This window comes from Hesperophylax consimilis, chromosome 23, assembly GCF_061612785.1.
Source record: "Hesperophylax consimilis isolate HC1 chromosome 23, BYU_Hcon_1.0, whole genome shotgun sequence".
NCBI lineage: Eukaryota > Metazoa > Arthropoda > Insecta > Trichoptera > Limnephilidae > Hesperophylax > Hesperophylax consimilis.
In genome coordinates, this window is record NC_142858.1 from 7,358,872 (window position 1) to 7,383,494 (window position 24,623).

The window sequence follows — 24,623 nt, forward strand, 5'->3', positions numbered from 1 at the left end:
ATACTCTGTAAGAACATTTATTTTATTTTTATCAAAATGTTGTTTTTATTATTTTTATTTCGTGAACGTGAAAAGATGGTTGTGTAAAATCCTCCTCCTTAGATAAATATAAATTACTGCTTCCTTTGGAGAGTCAGGGCAGGTAGCGTCCTTGTATCGGTCCCCGGTAATAATATAAACACCTTCAATTTTTTGAGAATCGTTACGAATATGTTTAGTTACGATGAAATATCGATATTTTCATAATTTTATGAACTATTAAGAGAACTATGAAACAACTGCTTCATGATGATACAATAACAGGAATTTAATAGAATTAACACAAAAATGTTCCACGGATAAAACTTACTAATATTTCATGATAGTACTATTAGTTTATCAGGAAATGCTCTGTTGTCATATTTTAACAGGTTTTCAATAAATCGGCTACACTCGTTTTTCTCCTTATACAGGGTAGGGCAAAAATAATCACCCTATTGAAAAACGCCATAACTTTTGCAAATGGCGCCAAATGTCAATTCGGTTGACATGTGTGAAGTAAACAAACGCAGAATACAAATAGACAAGACATTAATCGGTTTACTTCGCAAAAACGCGGAATAATTGTTTTCATTATAATTATATAATTATTAAAAAATTACAGCAAAAGAACATCGGGTGATTACTTTTACCCCACCCTGTATGAAAAAAATTCTGTTCGATAGTATTTAATTATTAAAACTAAAACATACACCGAAGAGTTGTTCCCAGGTAGTCAAATAATTTTCATGTTATCAAATTATACAGTAGCTACTCGATACTAATTAAAAACGATGTAGGTATGTTGTATAATATCATGAATTATTAAAATATATAGTTACGACTAATCTTGATTACAAAACTTATATCTTCTAGAATTTTAATAATCTTATTAAAATACCGTGGAGATAAATAAATAAAATAACATCACATTAATTATTGAAGACAATATTAGCGATTTATAAATAAAATAACATCACATTATTCATTGAAGACAATATTAGCGATTTCTAAACGAAAATTAAGAAATCGCTAATATTGTCTTCAATAATTACATATAACAATTTAAAGTTTTACAGTAAAGTTAAGAAAATATATATAAAATAACATCAAAATATCATTTTTTTATAGCCGGTAACCCGGTCGTTTATTAACATCAATGGGTTATTTACAAATCATGTGCGCTACCCGACTCCCTAGACAATATCTGTTCTGAGCCGGTTAGCAGTATCATTAAATATATTTTGTAAACAAATCAAGGTTTAATAAAAATACAAAAGATATAAAGTATTACATACATATATAAAAATAATTGAACAATCTTTATTGTGAGAGTTCTTTTTGAGATGGAGTACCCCATAACACCGATCATATTATGTATAAAGTAAAGTTGAATAAAATTGATAATGTAAAAATTACACAACAACTTACAGTCAACAAAAATAAATAAAAACGGAAAAAATATGATGCAACACCAATGCTTGGTTAGCTGATTCATCATTTACTATCTTTGATCCTTTTGGCACAGGTAAATAGGGAAAATACGCCAAACACGCGCAGCATGTGTTGACATTTGTCACATAAGAACTGGTCGGCTCTGTTTTAACTCCCTGCTACAACATGGGTCTCTTAAAGACCCATGTTCACTCCTTCCTTTCTTCAAAAACTTCCACACAACACCCCCAGAGACGACATACGCCCCGAAAGAAATTATTTTCCTAAGAGCCTCCTGTGTGGAGTTAATGTAAAAAATAAAAATACTACAACCATAGTCTACAAAAATTAAGAAAAGGAAATCAACAATCATGATTTTTAATTTATTTTATTATATACATATGTGTCTCTTCACAAAATAATTCTTGTTAATTGAAAAAGTTTGATTAATTTTAAGGAAAATATGGTCAAATTTACCTTACTTCAGGCACACAGACACGACCACTACGCACGTCTGTAGGTATATATTTTCAATGGCTTAGCAGCTGTCGGAAACAATAAAAAATAAAGATTTTGAAGTGAAACTTCTTTACGCGCGTCATGCAATTTCGAGGACCGGAGTAAAACCGACTCATGACCGAAACGAAAATGCGGGTACCCCCACCACCGATTAAAGTTCATTTGATCTAGTCAAAGTTTTGAAGTAACATATAAATGCTTCTTAGCTCATCCCGACAACTGGCGTTGGTGGTGTAATGGTCAGCATAGTTGCCTTCCAAGCAGTTGATCCGAGTTCGATTCTCGGCCATCGCACATTATTTTTTTGTTTTTAACGCCTTTTTCATTCAATATCTTATTTTTTAGTAGGTCAGAACATTTTTTAAAAGAAAATAATATTGCAAAATAATAAAAACACTTATCTCACTGTGATAAAACATTACTCCGCTAGAGCGCGCTTTGCGTTATTGTGTTGGATTAAAATTATTATCTAATCCGTATATTATGATAATTGTATTACATTTATTTAATTAATTTATTTATTTTGATAATATGTAATAATTTACAGAAAAAAAAATTAAAACTATCTCCCTCTGATAAAATATCCGTTCGCTAGAGCGCACTACGCGATCTTGTGTGGGATTCTATTTCTGTACATTGTACATTATTTTTAAAAATATATTATATTTTGGGTGTGATGTAGGTAACATTATAAAACATAACAAGCTCTCATATTTTCAGAACCTACATAATATAATCAATTTATGCGGCTTTGCTTACAGTTGGTGCTCAGCGTGGTTGGCTTTCAATCAGTTAAGCGAGGTTCGATTCTCGGCTGTGGCATTTTTGAAGTGAAACCTTGTTGAGGTGGGGGAGCCGCTCACGAACGTTCTCTCTCTTCTCTTCTTTCCTCTCTCTCAGACACCAGCGAACTGCGCCACGCCAAGCATCAGCTGAAACTAGAAGTTTCACTTCTGTCTTGCGTAGGCTTGACACACCCACTTTTTTTCACAATCTGTTCGAACGAAAGTTCTGACCACATTCTCAGAAATAATCATTTATCATAAGAAAAAATGATTCAACATTTTTATTTCATTAATTAAATGGGCGCTGCTATTCTGCTTACAGTGATATAAAGGATAATTTACATTACATTAAAAAACACACACACACAATTTTCAAATAAGACATTTTTGTTTTTATATTTTCATCGACTGAAAGATCCATGTTCCGTCCACTTTCTTTTTGGATACATTTTATTTCATACTTGAAAATGACGCAGAGAGCGAAAAGTAAACATATGGTATATATTATTTAATAAAATAACAAACTTTGTTCACACCGCAATTGAATAAATAAATATCAACTTATTATTATTTTATTTTAAGGATAAACTTATGCTTACAAGACAAGGTTTTATGCAAATCAGAATTAAAAATTATTATCATAAATTGAAAAAATCTTTAAAAAAAAAACAAAAATGCCGCGAATCGAACTCGCATCCTTCTGATTCCCGGTCAGCTACACTTGGTTTAGACCTTGAATCAGAGGGTGCGGGTTCAATTCCCGTCGGCGGCATTTATTTTTTCTCGAATGAATTTTTTGAATATATATTTCAGTTCAGGCTAATAATTATTGTTTATAATAATATCGACTTATTCAAAACAAAGTTTGTTATTTTATTTTATTAAAATGATGTCACAAAGTGATTTTGCAATTATTGAAGAAGTATATATTATCACGCGATTAGCAGTGCGCAGGTACTGGAGCCGGTAGTTTCCAGACTTTCGGCATTGGTGTCTCACCTCAATGGGATTGTCTAATTCTCGACAGTTGATTTCCAATTTTTAAAAGACAATTAAATAATTTTGTGTTAAATTTTATTTTATAAGTAGATACTTTAATGAATTCTCCAAACAAATACTTCCAAGTTGGCAAATGATTAATTGAAAGCAAAAGTACATTGAATCGGAGTTCTTACCTAGATTGGCAGTGAAACATGAAATTTTGTTTATTTATGCCCAAATTAACGCTTTATACGTTGAACATTTTAATAAGTACTGTAATCCAAATAAAGATGTAATAAATAATAAAAAAAATAACAAATTATATAAACGATAGCATGAAAATAGTACAAAGTAATTAAAAGCAAATAATAAGCATTTTTAATAATAAGTAATATTTGAATAATAAATTTAATTTTCATCAATTATTTTAAGGAGGCGGGTTTGGGTACCACCGCCCCGGAAACCATTTATTGTATTGCCAAAACCCCTGCCATAGGTCACCCCAAGTGGTTCGCTACGTTTGGTGATTTAGCAGGGTTGCCCGGGTTCATCGGGTGAGGTGTTTTCAGGATGCTCCTGCCTACCAGCTGCATGGCGTGCCAGATCGAGAGAGGCTGGTTTGGGGAGACTCTTTAGTCTCTCTAACTGATTCCCTCGACCCATCACAGTGGGAGTGAAATATTCATATAACCACTGATCTCTATATTCCTACTTCCTACAAAACCCTTACACATTTTATATTCCCAGAACCCTCCATACCGCATCTTAAAACGAAATTAATTGGGTGAAATTGTTGGATTAATGTAAAAAAAAAAGAAATCCAAAGATGAAGGAGACGGAGGATGAAACGGCAGATAAAATTGCTGTAGGCAAATCTCTGCAGTGTATATGTACTAAAATCATGTGTGACCATGTTACATACGGAATTAATTCAGTGAGAGAGGCACTTAGATTGTTTAGACATTTAGAAAACTATGTAAATTCGAATGGTAGAAGAAGTCAAGAAAGCCCTTGGATGTTATTGCCGATTAAATAAATCAATTTTTGTTGATCTCCAAAAAGCCTTCGACAGCATATCTCATGTCAAACTTATGCAAAAATTAAAGATCGTGGGTTTTGATGACACAGCATTAAGTTGGCTAAAAAGTTATCTTCACCAAAGAACACAAGTTGTTAAAATTAATCACGCATCTAGTCTACCACTCACAAGTGATTTTGGGATACCACAAGGTACTGTTTTGGGTCCATTACTTTTTATCATGTACGTAAACGATATTTTTAAACAAAACCTCAGTGGAACAGTTATATCTTACGCAGATGATACAATTATCATAATTAAGGGTAATGACTGGAAAATTGTAAATGTAAATGCAAATAATGACATCCAAATCCTAAAAAACTGGTTCGATACAAATCTACTTACAATTAACGCAAAAAAAACAGTTTATATACCATTCACAATAAATTTTTTTATTTTTATTTATTTATTTATTAAATTTAATATAGTTACATTTTATACAATATAAGATATGGGTAGTCCCACAAAGCTGTGACAATCAGCTTGTCTGTAGGTTCTACCATTTAATGTTATAACATAATACACATTAGCTTAAGTTTAAATATAAATACCAAATATAATGTTTAGGATAGATAAACGTTTTGTTCATTTATTAACCTCTTTTTTGTCAGTTTAGGGCAAGGTTCCTCATTATTTTTCAAGTTAAAGTTTTCGTTAAATTTGTTATAAATCACAGGTATCAAATAGTCAAGTGTTCTGCTACCATACTTATTTGATATTAGTGGAATTTTTAGGCCTTTTTTTTCAGTAAATCTTGTTTTGTGACTATGCACCAATGGCTTTTTGTACGCATTTTCTCCCGCATTATCCATAATTATAATAAACCAGAGAAGCCCTTTAATTGGGAGTAGGCCCTCAGAGCCATACAGTAATTTTAAGTTGTTTCTTTGTTTGTAAATGCTAGGTTTAACAATTTTTTTAATTATAGCAGTTTGTAGATTTTGAATGTATTTAATATTAATATTACTCGAGTGTCCCCAAGTTCGAATTCCATATCTAAGTATTGATTCGACCATAGAATGATATATAAGTTTGAGAGTACATCGAGGCAATACAAATATTAATTTATAAAAATTACTCGCCAAACATCGGAGCTGGTTACAAATTTTGATCACACTTTTGTCCCATTTAAAGTTATTGTCTACGATTATGCCAAGGTAAGTATATTCGTTTGCAAAATGAATTTTTTCACAGCAGCAAATATTATCCATTTTTTTATGTATACAATCAAAATTATGTGCAGTTATTTTAGGTAAGTTCCACATTTTCAAGCTCGGTGATCTTATATACATGCATTTAGTTTTTTTGACATTAATAATTAATCCTACATCATGAGACCATTTAAGTAGCTCGTTAAAGTCAATTTGTAATTCTTGAATAGCTATTTCAGGGTTTTCATTAGAGACAACTAGTGCAGTATCATCAGCAAAAATAAATCTACGGGCTATTTTAAAAAGTTTAGACATGGCAATTACATATATAATGTATAATTTTGGTCCTAAAATTGACCCTTGTGGCACCCCTGATTTAATAAATCTAAAATTACTCATTACATTCAAAATCTTTACATACATTTTTCTATTTGTTAAATAGTTTTTGAAAAATGATAGGAGTTTACCACGGATTCCTATGATTTCGAGTACCTTGATTAATTGTGTATGGCTGAGTGTATCGAAAGCTTTTGAGAAATCAATAAATAATACTAGTACATGTTTTTTTGAGTTAAGCTCTGAATTTATATAATTGGAAAATTTTTCGAGCAGTTTATCACAGCTTTTTTGTTTTTGGAAGCCATACTGACATTCATCAATAATGCCCAAATTATTTAAATATTTATCCAAATTTATAGATATATATTTTTCTAATATTTTTTCTAATGCGGGTAATAAGGAAATAGGCCTATAATTATTTATTACGGTGTGATCTCCATTTTTAAAAATGGGCCTTATGATGCTGCATTTTAGTTCAGCTGGAATGTGACTTGTGTCAATAATTCTGTTAATTAGGTGAGTAATTATAGGACTAAATAATTTAACATGTTTTTTTAGATCATACATGCGAATTAGATCGACGCCCGGTGTCTTTGAATTTTTCATTCTTCCGATAATGCATTCAGTTTGTTCTGTATTAGCTCTTGGTAGGTACATTGAATGTTGCAAATGTTCTTGCTTCAACTCAGACGCTCGAACATTGCATTCGTGCAATAACTGATTTACACCGTCGTCAAAGAATTTTGCAAAGTTTTCTGCCACCACATCCGCAGTTTGGGAATTTAAGAAATATTTAGATATTACTTCATCACAATCGGATTTATTTTTCCTACCCAATACTTGATTTACTTCATTCCATGTTTTTTTAATGTCCTTGAAACAATGTTTAAATTTGTTATTATAGTATATTTTTTTGTGTTTAATATTTTTTTATTTAGTTTATTTCTGTATTTCTTGAATTCGATTTCATATATTTTATTGTTAGGCGTGTTTTTCCATTTCCTCCATAATGTGTCACGTAGTTGTATATTTTCAATGAGATTATAATTTATCCAGCCCTTTTGGTTATTACGCTGTTTATTTGTATTTGATTTTGTTTCAGTACTTTTTTCGTAAATATATTTGAATTTCGATTTAATTTCTTCATAAATTAAGTAAGGTTCCGTTATGTTTAGTATTTCATTCCAATCAGTGATTTCAATAAGTAGGTCGACTTTTTTTTCCGATATTACAGTATATTTTGTATGGTGCGATTTATTGGTGGTACCTGCCTCATAGGTAGAGAAACGCATCGTTGTTGCAATAAGGTAGTGATCCGCTATTATAGTTTCACATACACATGAGCTGATTTCATTTGTCTCTCTCTCTCTTACATAGATATGGTCTAGACATGTAGCCGTTACATAATTAGTCAGTATGGCTTCACGGGTGACGTCATTAATACATTTTAAAAATCCAAATTTAGCCATAATGTTTTCATATTGCATTACAATTGGTTCCTGATAATTTAATAAGTTTATGTTCGTATCCCCAAGTACCATAACGGATTCTTTAATTTCAATATTTCCCAATATTACATCTAGCTCTTCGAGAAATATTTTTTTATTTGAATTAGGTGGTCTGTATATTGCCAATATATGTAGACGTTTATGTTTTTTGACCGAAATAGTTCCGTAGACACATTCAAATTTAGTTGGCATTATGTTAATTTGTTCAAACGTTAGGTGATCTTTCACATATAAAATAATCCCGCCTCCCGATTTGTTTTTTCGACAAAAGTAATGAGAAGTAAAACCCAATATTTTGTATAGATGTATATTATTTTCATTAATCGACGTTTCACAAAGCGTGATTATATCAATATTAGTTAGAGAGCTAGAGATAACGACAAGAAACGTATCCCAATATTTTGATAAGGATCGAATGTTTAAGTTGATTGCAGTTAAATTATTATTTCCCGAAACATGTTTTTTGATAATCCAGTTCTCAAAACTTTGTGTGCGTTCATAAGCGATTTCAGAGGTGTCAAAATCTACGTTCAAATCACCCATATTGAATAATATTTTAATAGGCGGCAATAGTATATAAACAAGTGTGAAGATTTATCAAGGCAAATAAATTGTATAAATATTTTTACGGAAGTAAACATTACCAATATATTCCTAGTTAGATTTTTGCTTTGTTCAGAAAGTTTTTGGTTAAATAATTGACAACAATAAATATTTTTTCTACATGTATGAGTATACCTAGGATAAACTAACATCAATATACATTTCAATACTCCCGTGTTAACACTATAGATACCGGACAATAAATTAGAATATAATATATTTAAAGAAGAAAAAAATATCAAAGATATGAGATACTCATATTTCGGAAGTAAAAGATATACATTATTGTGCTTATCAGAAGAAGATGTTAAGTATTTAAATAAAGTTTTGGTTAGAAGCATTGATTTTTTAGAATAATAATACATATATAATAAATTCAAAACTTACCCCAACATAAGTACCTCGGTGTAAGTGTAGACCAACATATGAAATGGAACAGACACATATGTGAACTTGTTAAGCGCATTAGAAAATGTATCTATATATTCATTAGATTAAGAAATGTTCTCAAGCTAAACAACCTGAAAAAAGTCTATTACGCACTAGTCCAATCATTACTTCAGTATGGAATCATTGGGTGGGGAGGTGCATATGAAAAATTTTAAGCTCTGTAAAAGTGGTACAAAAACTAATTATTAAAGTAATTTTGAAAAAACAACCAACATTCTCTTCAGCATCATTGTTCAAAATTTTCGAAGTACCAAAAATTGAAGACCTCTATAAAAAAGATGCAATATTACAAATATATGAAGAAACTGTAATAAAAAAACTTAAATTTAACTCATACTTAAGGCACAATTTTAACATCCAAATTCCTCTATTTTCAACTCAACAAATGCACAATAATTACATTTACAAAGGCATAAGATATTTTAATAGTCTTCCCGAAGAAGTGAAAATATACCAGATTTTATTTTATTCAAAAAAAGTTCAAAGTTTACTTTAAAAAAAATTAATATCACCTTTCAAATGTTATAACTTCAATTCATGTTACAACCAAAATTAACGTCACAATCCTCTTTTAAGTTTATATTTATTGTACTGTATAATGTTAATTACTGATATAAACATGAAATAATTGTGAAAAAACTCCTACGCCAAGCTCAAGAGCTAGCACTCTTCATTGGAGTAGAAATTCAATAACATATGTTTTTCACTATTACCTATTATTACCTAATTTTATGAACAATGTAACAATGTTATAAGTTAAGCAATAAAAAAAAAAAAATACTTAAGTCGGGTGGTGTCAAGAGTCAGATCTGTTACTTTATTGTATCACGACAAATAACCAAATTTTGTAGAAAATTCTCCAAAACAGGGCAGTGAAAATAACACTAAGACAAAAGAGATTTTCAAAAGTAACTAAAATGTTAAAGGAACTAAATTGGCTAACAGTAAAACAGATATGACATTGAACGCGATGATATTTATACATGAAATAATAAACAAACTGTTACTAAAAAAAATTTCAAACCAAATTATATACAACAAGACATAACACATTGACGTGCAATGAAATTAGGCTACCAAAAAAAGGCGGTTCCGTGATAACTCAACACAGTGACTATTCAACACACATTTAAAAAGTGATATAAAGTCATTAAAAACGATGAAAAAAAATTTAAACCTAATTTAGCCTACTTAACCCAGTTAAAAAAGTTTTTGTTTCATCACTTTCCATGACTTTATATAACTTTTTAAAGATGTGATGATTTTTCCGGTCACCCAATCCTCTCGTAACACCACACAAAAAGTTTAAATACTCGCTGTACTTTAAACAATAACAAAGATTTACTCCAAATTCCTGTAATTGCGTACCACTTTCGGTCAAAAAACTTTAAGGTACATTGCACTATACTATTGTACAATACTATTCCTGAGAACATAAAAAAATGTAATACTCAAACAATTTTCAAAAATAACATTATAATTTGTATAAAAAGCAAAAATAGGGCCTTTACCGGTGCCCTCACCGGTAAAGGCCCTATTTTAGCCCTCACCAACTATTTAAATGACCGAGTCAACACAGGCTAGCCTAGTGAGGCAGGTTATGGAAACATCAAATATGTCTAATTGTAATGTATTCTATCTATTTACATGTTTATAGTTGTAAATTTATTAAATAAAGATGATATATTATAGTATGGAAATCCGCTGTGATTATGCATCGAAATATACCTCGAGTAAAACCGGATAGTAAAACGGGTAGGTGCAAGGTAATTTTACAGTATTTTTTGTAAACTATTCTTGAACGGAACACTCAATCTAGTGGATCAAAACTAGATAACTAAATAATATATGTTAAAAATAGTGGTATTAAAATACATTATATGGTTGTAGAAAATTTTCCGCAGTATTTAAATGTGTTCCATTTTTACAGCAAAGGCACTAAATAAAAGTAAAGGAGTTGGTTTTGACAGATGGATTATTGGAGGGAAAATACATTTCAGGAATAAAAGACAGTTGGAAGACAGTGGGGTTTAGTTACGGAGTGGTTGAGATTGCTCGGGGGTTAAAGTAATGTATTGTGGAGAGATGTAATCAGTGTAATTGCAACATAATAAACAAAAACCGAATAAAATTTCTATTTTAGAAAGAAATTAAAGTATTTTGTAAACACGCTACATTGAAAATAACTCACTTAAAAAAGGCCACTTATAAAAAATACAGGGTGTTCCAATAAGAGGTGTTATTTTTATATTTAATCGTAAAAGATCAATTGTTTCATTGCTTGTGTGGCACGTAGCGCCGTTTTGTTGAAAGTAAACGTTGTCCAAATCAATACCATCCAATTCTGGCCATAAAAAATCATTAATCATCTCTCAATAGCGCAATCCATTCACCGTAACTGTTGCTCCAGCCTCATTTTCAAAAAAGTAAGGTCCAATGACTCCACCGGACCATAAACCGCACCAAACAATCACACGTTGAGAATAGAGAGGTTTTTTAACAATAACTCTTGGGTTTTCCGAGCCCCAGATGCGACAATTTTGTTTGTTGACGAAACCACCGAGGTGGAAATGGGCCTCATCACTCAAGATGATTTGCATTTGATTCAATCAAATGAATTTTAATAATTTAAATGCGTTGTTGAAGCGTGTATTGTTCCATTTTTATTAATGGCCTAGTTTCTACTTGTCAAATTTCAAAAAATGACAGCTTTAAAAGTAACATCTACCGAAATAGCGGGCTATTCAAAATAACACCTCTTATTGGAAAACCCTGTAAAATAATAAATAACCCTTGTTCATCAAATAATAAATAGGAAATAATGTAAGTATATTAAAGCATTTTTAATGATCTTCAATCATATAAAGTTGTATAGCCGAACTAAATTTTGTGAACGTTCTACTCTAATGCTACGTATACATACGCGATCCGAACTGCCGAACTGAACCTCAACTTATGGGATAGGGACGAAGCTACCGCAAATGATGCGAAACGCCGCTTGTAGTTGCTTCGTTCCATTCCGGTAATTCCTGGCTCGGTTCGCGTTTTGATTCGCAAATGTATACATACCATTATATATGATTTAAGATTTTCACGGCCAAAAGTATATTTGTTATTTGTTTTTGGGATGTTATGCCGTGTTGCGCTAAAAAAATTTTTTTTCTGATGATGGACAGTGTAAAGTTGTCCGAAACGTTGGCTAAAGAAGAAGTTAGCGCAACACGGCATAACACCCCAAAAACAAATAACAAAAACGTACCATTATGTTTAACAATACGTAAAAAGTATACTCTCCCAGAATAGTGTCCGAGAGAATAGGATATTATTACGGTTTTTTTTCTCTCTCGAAAAGAATTACGATGGTTAAGGTATTTTAATTTTATTCTATAACGATTTAAAATGTGCCATTGATGTGCCGCCAAAACAACACGTTCATTTAAATTCGTGAATTTGGCGGCGTTGACGTCACGCCGGGCAACGTTGGTGACAGCCGTCTTATCGAAATTCAAAATTGGCGGTTTCTTTGTCATAATGACGTTGGAAGGGTTTTGAAATGCGCGGTTTCAAATCAATAATTATGAATGAAAATATTCAAGTATCATATTTTTAGTATGATAATCGTAATCAGAAAAATACACTTGAAGTCTTTCACACATTTTTAACGGTGATCATAGTTTCTGAAAATACCCCATTTCTCAATAACTATACTAGATTATCGCTTTTGGCAGATATTCAACTCTAAATGAATACAAAATCAATACAAAATTAGTTTTTTTTTCTGGATTTATTTTTTACTGCAATAAAATTTACCTATATTGACCTCCACGCTAGATGATCATTTGTGTGCCTAGCCTTATTGCGAATGCTTGGTTCTTATTTTCCCCGTCATTATTGACGGACTTACACCTAGTGCCTATTACAGGTAATTTTAAATTGTATACATCTATTAGGGCCCGAAGTTTGCACGTCCCGGTTGTTAAAACAAATTGCTCGGTGTAAATTACCTTAAGTTGGAGTTAGGACAATAATGGCATAGTTCAGCTTTACTGAGAAAGGTGAGAAATTATGTATTAGCAGAGAGCAACTGATGCTTTTTGTTGAATATTCAGGGAGATACAAAAACACCGCGTGGCTTCTACAGAGAACGTCAACCTTTATGTCATTTTCTTTTAAGACAACAGTGGAGTCAAGTTTTGAAATAACAAAAAACTACAACAAAATAATGTCCAATATACGAAATCCCATATATATGACCACCCCGTGGTAGAGCGGTAATAATAATAAGGGTAGTAGGTGGTTCTCAACCCGGAGGAGTAAATTAAATTTGGATAAATTTATGTGGATTATGTATATAATATATATTATGTAAAAAAAATATTTCTTGTGGTGGCGTGCTGACGTGGTTAAGTTTTTTTTTAAATATAAATGTACAGTTTTATTCCAAGATTGATGTAATTTTGCACAATTTTGCCGTATTCAGGGTGTGGATATTGTCAGTATCGCTCTTGCAAAACGAAAATCAATCGAAATCAAGAGGTCGCTTGAAATAGCTTAAGCCTTATCTGGTGATCAGATTTGAGCACCTAGGCATTCCAAAACCTGACCTACTCCTTCGCCCTGCCTACTCCCATAACATTCCCAAATTGGAGACACCGTAGTGCCACCGGATCTGCGCAGTTTGGGAAAGTTATTAATATTGAAAAAACAATTACGACGAAACAGTATCAAATACATAAACCACAATGTTTTCATTTCCACTGTGTTTTTAACCTCTAATTAACCAGCGCCTTTATTGAAACAGTTATTGACATTGCCTTCTTATTCCCATGAAAATAATAATACAACCTCTACCGACCGAACACTAACGACCAGAATATTGTCTAAGACCGAGTCCTGTTTCTACACCAAAAACAGCAGAGAAGTTGCCACACGAGAAGGCGCCGATATGAAATCGAAATCCAATAAAGAATAATATAATCAAATACAAGCGAAGAGAATCGGTTCTTCTCCCAGCGGCGCGGCGGGTGAAAACTTCCTTCGCTCATTCGCCATTTAAGAACAATATGCTGCGGAATAAAGAAGGCCTCCGCTCGAATTATTTTATCAGATTGAATCTTTGAAAAGCCGCATCCGATTTTCAGGCCTTTTCAAAATCAGTGTCAGAACTTGCGAGATTGTACTACACGAAGAAAAAAGATCTTGTTAAAAAAAGTGACAGCTTGCTAACTTCCTGATAAAATATTGGTCATTCAGAATATATCGAGAACAAGTGTTCTTTTCCTAATATATATCATGACGGATTGCTACGATAAAATGTATGTCAGTATCAATATCAGTATCTGCATGAACACGTCTTCCGCAGTCCTCATAAACTATTTGCGTTTAACTGATACTTTGTTACAATTCAATTCATTCGATATAGGCCGACAGTCCTATTTTTAACAGGAAAACGAATAATTTGACCATATTTTAAAAAAATAAACCGTATGTCGTATCAGTAAGTTTTCTCCGTGTACAACTCTCATTATGAAAACTTTTAATATCATAAATATTAAAAACAAAATAAAGGTTTATTTTTTTTATTTTATTCGGAAAACCAACCTTTACAATATTTTAAAGGTATGTTAAAATATATTTAATAATTGAACAAATAATAAATTAATTTCAAGATGATATTGTTAATTCTGAATTTGAAATGTGAGATCGAAAAATATGACGCTTAATAAATAGGTCCCAATGGTCGAGTAGTTTAAGACGCCTGTCCTATCCTGGGTTCGATTCCTAGTTGTGACTGTTATCTTTTTATCTTTCTCTTTCATGTTTCGTTTAGATTTATTAGTATCATCGTCTTAAAAAAAATAATAGTTTTCACTAATGTTTCTCAATAAAATAATTATTTTTCAGTAATGTTTCTCAATAAAACAATTATTTTTCACTAATGTTTCTCAATAAAATAATTATTTTTCACTAATATTTCTCAATAAAATAATTATTTTTCACTAATGTTTCTCAATAATTATCTTAATAAAAGAGAAAATAGTTATATTGGTCTGTATGAAGAAGGGATGGTGAAGGTATTGGGGGGAGGGGGAGGGATTGGATCAAGTAATGTGTAATATGTGAATGTTATTTATTATTTTGATGTTTTGCAGTTGTGAGGCGCCGAGTTATTTTCGCAATCGAAGCGTCCTCCATTAAACGCCGATTCTAGACCACTTTCAGCTTTTTATGGAATTGTGATCATGCTCTAAAGCATATTGGTCACGCTTTTATGCTTCGCATTTGATCAACAGCTGCATTGGGCCGAGAATCAGTGTTTATCTGGGCTGTTCAAATGTTTAATAAATAATTACTAAATTACTTTACTAAAATAGATCTGTTTTTATTAATATAAGTATTTAAAAATATATTTTAACGAAATTGGTTCGATTGGGGATTGAACCTTCCTCCCCAGAGACTGACTAACATGATTGAACCGCCCTACTACATAAGCCAAATCCTAATTAAATTCTACTGACATATATTTCATAAATTAACTGCTATAAATTTTTATATATTACGAGTGCCACCAAAAGTTGATGGAATGCATTGTCATCGACAACGAGTCTATCTGCCGAGTGTTCGATTGGATGTCAGTAATTGGGTTAATTTTCGCTTCCAAGATTTCACTTTGATCATTCATTCAATCAAAAATATAAATTGAAATTCCAAAAGACGTATTTAAAAGATCTAAACGGCGCTAAAAATTATCAAATGAGACGAGTGTTTGAAACATCGTTCGATTGCTAATAATAATAATTGATAATATGAAAGATTTATTTCTATTTTTATTCCATTTTTTTATTGCTCAGATAATGTTTTTTGGAAGTTTTATATTATTATTCACTGTATAAACTTTACCAACTTTATTGGTAAAAGTTACAAAGTGATTTCACCAAGACGTGGTTTTATTGTTATTACAATATTCATCCAAATTTTATCGTTATTACCAAATAATTCATGATTGAGAATCTTTTTACGAAACACTTTTAAATCCATATTAAAAACTACTGCTACGCATTTGTTAATTTATAACCGAATTTTTAAGTAGTTCTTGGCCTACGAGCATAAAATAAAATAATTTGTTATATCCAAGCTTATATTAATAAATTTCCATTGAAAATATAGATATTTTATGAAGCTTTCGTGTTCAACGTATTAGTTAGATTTATATTTATTTCTGTCGTGATGGAGGCACAACAAATTTTTATCAATATAAAAGCTTTGGACAAAGGCCTTAAATTAAGGAAAAACCAATAAGCTTGCTTAATTATTAGTTAGAAATTTAATAGGAGATATTTATTAGACGTAACGTAAAACGCGAATTCATCACCCAGAAACCAACATTTTAATTTTATTTAAATTATATATGATATACATTTCGTCGGTAGCCGGTCAAATCGAACAATGACAAATATACAAGCTTTAAAAGGTAGTATACAAAGTCTATGCAAACTTTGGTTAGGTTGATTTTATATCATTTTACAAAAGTATTACGTTTTATCACTGTTCTGTTTTGTTATGGAACCATTTCTTTGTGTTTAGTTTTTTTTTTACTTTAGTTAGAGGAAGTGTTATTACCGGTCGGTCGGAAGAATAAATGGTAAAAAGACAACTTCCGTTCAAAAACCAATACCACAGCAGGAGAAGTAGGACCGGATTGCAGGCGATTGAACGCAAATTGAATCCAGTTACCCAGAGACCCGGCTGCAGCCTTCGTGTACCATTGGAGGTGACTTTTATCGACTTCGTAATCCGATAGAGGGAAATCAAATTATTTCCAATTTCTCCGCTAGAGATCGCTGCTGAAACAAGCTATTCACCGGAGTGTGAAAATAGTGTCACACACTTAACAAGTGGCGGTTTTTTTACTTTTAATACGTGATACACTGATTAAATAAGATAAAGAATGGCAGAAGATGTCGGGGATAACCGTGAAAGACGTGGCACAATCAAGTGAGTTAAATACTATCCTTAATAATAGAGTACAATTATCAAGTCTATATCGGGTCTTGTCAAGATTCAGAATAATAGTTAAGTATGTATGAGACAATACACCCATGTAAATAACCAATGAGGGTGTGCTGAGGCAGAGCCGTGTGGCGGTCTGTCCTCTGTGCCTACCCGGCGTATTGATTATCTGTGTTCAACACCCGATAACTTACTTGTGTGAATAATTTATGTTGGTTCGGAGAAATTTCTACCTGGCAATAAACATTGAAAATAATTTGTATTGATTTGTGGTTCGCGTGGATTTTGAAGTCTTAACATCCTCTGCAACTTCCTCTGAAAAAGTTATCCTATGTCTGCATTGCAATCACTAAACAGAAAATCAATAGAAATTCTATCCATACCGATTTGGAAGAAAACTAACATCTCCAATTTTCATCAGAACTGTTGACCCCTCTTCTCAAGATAAACCAATGAAACTCCAGTCCTTTTTATATATTTTTTTAAAATCAATAAAGACCTTCTATTTTAAATATATCCGTTTTTCTTACAATGTTGATTTTATAGTTAAAATAATTTGCAAATTTTTAAGTTCTTCGATCTCCCAAAATTGTAACAAATCTATGGACGTTACGTGTGACGTCACCAGTCACTGGCGCAGTGCTTTGTATGGGAGTCGCGACGTTTTTTTTATTATTAATATTACCCGCTTTTAACATTAAAGAACACTAGGCAAAATGTTAGCATCTCGTCACTTATGTTATTGTATTGAAACAAATTGCAAAAATACATCCACTACCGCACCTGATAAACAATTTACGGATGGTTTAAAACATGCATTACTACGAAAGAAAAATACACTGTAGACCATGGATATATTACTCCCGTAGAGTGGTTGTGATCTCGATGATGTAGAATTAGAAGATTTCGTCGTACCAACCAAAAGGTGTGTTTTAATGTGATGATGTTTTATTAGTTTTTAAATGGCGATTTATTTTTATATTTATAATAAAACTTATACATTTAGAATCAGCATTCATAGATGTATATGAATACTTATGTTGAAACCATAATATTTTTCACTAGAGTTCCTTATTATTTCACCCTAAATAAGATAAAATTGACCTTGTTTTGAACACACAGGTATGCCCACAACATGCTTGTTTTAGTTCATCCCTACGTTGATCGCACTATTGTGAAAAATAATCACAATTAAACATATATATATACTATAAATTTGTTGGTCCCCAGAAAGGAGGGTTAGAGTACAGATTAAAACACGTGTGAACCAAAAAATATGACGCCATTTCCGTAATTTAGGCATTTTCCTCACGTGGGTCCTTGAGGCATTGAGGGTCCCCCCCCCCGCGTTGTGAACATACCAACCTTCCGTATTCCCGCATGCAAATATGGCAATACGCCTGACATACGGAGTTGTTATCTGCGCGGAGTCTGGTCATATCTGGCAAATTCGGGAAAACCAGTTTCCAGCGGATAGTTAGCCGAGTTCTCGGTAGGTGTGCGGTTTGGGGAGTTTACCCCTCCCCCCTCCCCCTTCCTTGCCCCACGCGCGGTGAGATTCCGACTGGCACAGCACTACTAAAATAAATTATATTATGTTGTATACCCGAGGGTGTTTAATTTAATATCAGGAGACACGATTCAAGATACTATTACAAACAACAACAAGATTATCATGCAATTTATAATTTATGTATAACATTATAAACTTTTGTCGAAGCAAAAAGTTTAAGATGAAGCTATTTATTATTTGTGCAGAGGTTGACAAACTGTACCTTTAATATTTGTGCTCTGAACCTTAGTTCATATTATGTTATTATTTTGAGCCAAAAAAAGTCAGTGTAACATTTCAATCATGAGCTAAACTATCTAAAATAAGAAAATATGGCATTGTTTTGACACATATCAATTAAGGATAAGACAAATAATGTCAAGACTCGGAGGAAGCCTGGTACTCCTACAAATGAGAATTATTCCTTTGAAGCCATACTGATTATTCGACGTTCATTTGTTTAAAATAAATCACTTATACTAAAATCGTATAAAAAAGTTCTGCCTCAACTTTTCAACATATAAAGTTTATTTTTATTTTACTTTGAAACTAAGTACCTACTATGCAAATTTAGATTTTCTTAATAGAATCTGATTTTTAAAATGCCTAAATTTGAACAGTGGCGTGCACTGCTCTATGACCAAGGAGAGGATGCTTAATCTTCGATTTTATTTGCTTAACATTGAGTAATTTATTAGTGGCCTTAAACAAACTGTTAACATTGTTATTTTATGTTAATGGTTTAAAAAATGTTCAAAATATTTGTCACAATTTTTTTTTGAGGCAGGCACAGCTTTTCAGCCTTTATGAACTCCACGCCACTGTTCTGTGGCACTTTTATATAAATTTACTCTTCACTGTTACGTGTTACTGTTACGTACACTTAAATTAATTTTAGATTTCTACATTTCAATTTTTTACAAAATCAGACACAATTATTAAATTACTCTTTTCGAATTCGGTTACTGCACACGACGCCCAACCGCCCGGAGACACAGAAATTATGGAATTCCAAATTTGGAGCACGATGTGATACTTGAGAAAGTGGAGAAGGGCAGGAGTTGAAGAAAATGATTATTGAGAAGTTCCTGGATATTCAAATTTGATCACTAAACGTGGATAAAGTCATCTGAAGCCATTTAGACTCTGAACGGTGATATTTCAGCAGGGCGATACTGCAAGTATATAAATTCCACCTTTTCTAATCAATAGTACACTGTTTTTGGTCACTTAAAACCCTTTCAAGAAACGTTTTGACTGTGGTATTTCATCGGGAAAACTCTGAGAGTGTTAACTTTTCTAGATAAGTTAGTTTACGTTTGGCAGTATTTAATAAGGGCGATTCTGGGAGTATCCAGGACCGGTCCTCAATCTCAAGGGATCTGGTGTAAGGCCATTATCAGCGCCTAGACTGGTCCAATTGCTCCTGCACAGCACCGGCCCTCATTAAAATCTAGCAATCTTTCCTGTTAGGTTAGGTGGTATTTCACCAGGGCGGTTCTGTGAATATCTAACACATTAACTGATACTGCTTGTACTTATGTACAAACATTATAATATAGTTATATTCTTGCGAGTATTCCATTTCCTTCTTTTCACTGAGTGTTTTGTGTATTAAAATATTTTTAGAGTGCTTCATTATGTGTATATTCCTCCCTGTGCGGGTTTGTTCCGAGTAGAGGTAAATAAGTGTTTTTGTGCGTGCTGCACCAAGAATACTAATCGGTTGTAGTTAGGTAGTACCTTCGGCGCGGCGTGAGTACGAATGCCTCAAGAAGGGATCGGTTGAACGGGATGTTCTTCAAGTACGTCAATCAACTGAATATACAAATCAACGGAATCTGTGAACCGAATCCTAATGAACGGCGTTATCTGTCACCGGTGTTCGGTTCAACGTTCGGAGTTTACGGGTGTTAGGGTCCAAGGTGACAAACTTCCTACTCCATGGGAACAGAAAGTTGTCGACTTGTGTGTAACACTATTTATATTAAACTAGCTGAAATCGGATATAGACAGTTGTTTTTCTCTTATTTAGAACTTCAAGCGTGCAAAATTTCATCAAGAAGTGTCGAAATTCTTCTTCAAAAGGTGGGAAAATGGTAAGGGATGGTTTTTAGAAATCTCTCGTAGAGAGTGACCTTTATCTTTTTTTGAAGGTCTATTATGCAAAAAATTTATCAATCTCGGAATAAAACTACAGATATTTATATAAATCAAATCCCTGCCGCCCGCCACTCTTTTTTATAATAATAGATTAAATAGTAATGACAATTTGGTTTAGTTTGTTCTTTCAGAGGCGCTCCTTTGAAGTGTCACACAAAAATATAAAAACAAAAAAGTATGAAAGATGTTAGTAAAAAGTTTTTTTAATGTAGTAAGTCTACGATAATATAAACAAGTGATACCATGAACCACATACTATTTTTTTATATATTGGTAATACACAAAGTGAAGAAAAGTGTTGCCAACATCTTTCACCTACACTAGTGCAAATCGCGTCTACCTACACACCACAGTACCACGCATAGCTTTCATTGGCATTTTGGTCGTCATGCATGGTAAAAGATCGTAAAAAAAATTAAAATATGATTATTCACGTAAAAATAGTATAATTTATGTTGAAAGATGGTGAAACGACTCAAATGTAGAAAAAAAATGATAAACTTGGTAAAAACATAGTAAAAAAGACACAATCTGGTATAACTCTGTAAATAGTAAATAAATATACTAAAATATTGTAGACACGGTAAAAAACTAAAAAATTGGTTAAACATATACATTAGGGTGGTTACAAAAAATCAATGTTGAAATTTTGTTGTGCTGACCCCCCTAAAAGCTGCCAATTGGTTAAAAAATGAGATTGGTAAAGTTTCAGCTCAATTGAATAAGGTTAACTTGTGCCTCATCAAGGTTAAATTTTAACTTTCTGTAAAAAATTTTTTTTTATAAAATACCTTACAATATTGCAAAATTTAATTAAATGTGCTGTCCAGATTTCGCTTTATTTATTTTCTCAATTGATAAATAAAAAAGGGTGTAGTTAAAACTGTTTTCAAAGTAAATACAGCACAATCCAAATTGAAAACGATGGATTTACGAGAAAAGAAATGCAAAAAGGTATAAAAACAAGAAGAAATAATGTTCAAAGTTTTATTATTTAAAATATACAAAAGAAAGCATTATGAAAGAAAGAAGTTATTATTATTATTATTTACATTTACAATTAATTATCAGATTAAGGAGGTAATGGCTTAGATAACTTGGCTTTTGAAGAGTCAGGAAAAAATTTTCGACATTCCGATACAACTTGTAACAGAAACTGTCGTTGTTCTTCGTCTTATGTCAAACAGGAATTGAGGTCTTGGATTAATTTTACCCCTTTTTCAGTTGTGTCATTGACAACCTTGAAACCGTTCACAATTTTTTTTTGCTTTTAAATAATGTGCATTTTCACACCATATATCAGGATCCGTATTTAAAAATTCTGTATCAAAATCAAATCTTTTGAAAAAATTTAGAGTTTGATGAGAAACAAAAAAATCGATATCTCTGTCCAATAAATTATCCACTTGATGGAGACTGAGTTTTGCTTTCACTCCCTATCACATGTTTGTTCTTCAATTGGAATTAATTGTAGACTTTTTACAGCCATGCTTGTTTTGACACTTTTTTCTAACATTTCATCGAAGAAAGAAAATGACTTGCTCGGAATTGAGGTACCACGGATAATTTATCATTTTAAACAGTGCCTTGTCTGTAAGTTCTTTATCGATTTCTCTATATTTTACAAGAGATTTAAAAAAATTGTAGGTCTTGGTTGGGGGCCAAAGTGGGTTTGGGGGCGTTAAACCACGCTTCTACATAAATGTTCATTAAAAATAAACAAATGTCAGTGATAGCTTTATTCTACATTTGTTAATGTAAATTGATCCCTGAAAAGATATATTTTGATACAATAAATGGCCTTTGCCATCCATCTAGCGTGATGAATGGCACCAGGAACTTTGAAAAAAGTATCTTTTGGGAAAGTGCGTCCTAACACAACAAACAAAAGTTGAATTAATTCTTTGTAATCATCCCTTGGCTGTTGGTTTTTTAATTGTTCTGTAATAAAAATTGATATTTCATCTTTCATATTGAATTATAAAATATTTGAGTGGGGTCCAGTAGCTGTGCCCATTTTTAAATCAAAAACTGATTTGAGAATAATTTCTAAAATATGGTGGCGACATGCTAAATAAAGAAGATTTTTCTCTAATAATTGCTCCAACAAAACGCAGGTTCCGTTGAAGCGACCAGTATTTACCGCAGTGGTATCAAAACACATTGCAAGTTGAAAAAAAGTGTTTTTTTCTATGTTTTATTATATATTATATTATTTTATTAAATATGATGTTCTTTATTATATTGTTTAATAATGTATAATGTTCAAAGGAAACAAAATTTGATCAAAAGTCAATAAATTAAGTTTTTTTGTTTTGCAAAAAATCGATTTTTCATATTTAGTCTCGATGAGGCACAGGTTCACATTATCCAATTGAGCTAAAACTTTCCAAATCTTATTTTCTAGATAAATGGCAAATATTACGGGGGTCAGGCCGGCATTAAGACGAAAATATTTTTTCTCCTTATACCTTGTAACCACCCTAATATACATGCTAAGACGCCAAGATTTTGCCATTTTTGGTGTGTTTTCTTATATTTTAAATTTTTTAAACGGTTTTTAATGATGATTTTCAAAAAAATTACTATGTTTTTAAGTTTTTATCATGTTGTACGATGTTTTACGTCTTCCGCCACATATTTGACAACGTTCTACTGTTTTAAGTGATCTTTTTAAACATTTTACAATGATATACTTCTGCCATGTATTTGACTACGTTTTACGGTTTTTTATGAAGTTTACCCATTGTTTACTATGTTTCTTAAGGTTTAATCATGTTGCACGATGTTTTACGATCTTTTCAAGGATTTATCACGTTCAATGCAATATATTTTACTTCTTTCCACGGGTTTCAATGATTTTTTTTGTAATATTTTACAATGTTCTTCAAGGTTTAGCATATTGTTCTCTGTTTTACGGAATTCCGCCATACGTTTGACTATATCAAACGGTTATAAATGATGTTGTAGCATATTTAACGACGATTTTCCAGGTTAAACCGTGTACTACATTTTATCGGCGTTTTATATATATTTATTTTTCGGAATGACTTTATTGAGTAAAACCTCAAATTGTAATATTTAAATATTGTCTTCAATATTTAAGTTTTATTTATATTTTATAGTCTGAGATGTCTGAATGCGGTGCGGTACAGATCACTGAAAATATGATCTCTTGTTCTCATTTTAATGAATTAATAGGTACTTGACCTTTTTTACCATAACATCATCAGATTTTAAAGGTTTTACCATCTCTCACCCTCTTCCACCATACATTTCTATTTTTTACATCAAGTAATTCTATAATCGTTTAGGTTATTTATGGGTGTGCACAGATTGGCATCACTGGCAAATAATTCTATTTGTGATTATAATTGTCATATTACAGATTATTATTTTATAATATTATTAATGATTTATACATCATAACAAACAAATAAATAAATCACACCTTTTGTACCTGTACTATTTTTACACTTTAAACTATATAACTTTATGTTTATATTTAAATAAATAAATGTACATAGAAATTAGTTCTAGTACGACAAACTATCTTAAAAATATAACACGGTAAAATAATAGTTTAGCTTAAGGTTAGGTTTGGTTAAGTTTTTTTTTCATTTCATAAAATCCGAATAATTACTTTTCTTCAGTGTTTAGTTTCGTTATAGAACCATATTTAATTGAGTTCAGGACACTATTCGACAGGCGTAAATTTAAAGTATCAATATTACACTGAAAGAATTTCTCACGGACGTAACTGTATATTACACATTGACGAAATAATAAATAAAGAAAATTATATTAAAAACGCGTTTACCGATCCCTAAATCGAAATTTGAAACAGAAAAATAAGAAAAAGATACGGTCACATCTAGGACTCGAACCCAGGACCCTTGCCTTGTCGGGGCAATTTGAGTTTTTACTCATTAAGTTATTCCAAAAAATAAAGAATTTTACTTATAAAATAATCTGTTATTTAATAGGTTTAAATTTTGGTATTCTAGTTTGCAAGAATAAAATAGATTTCAC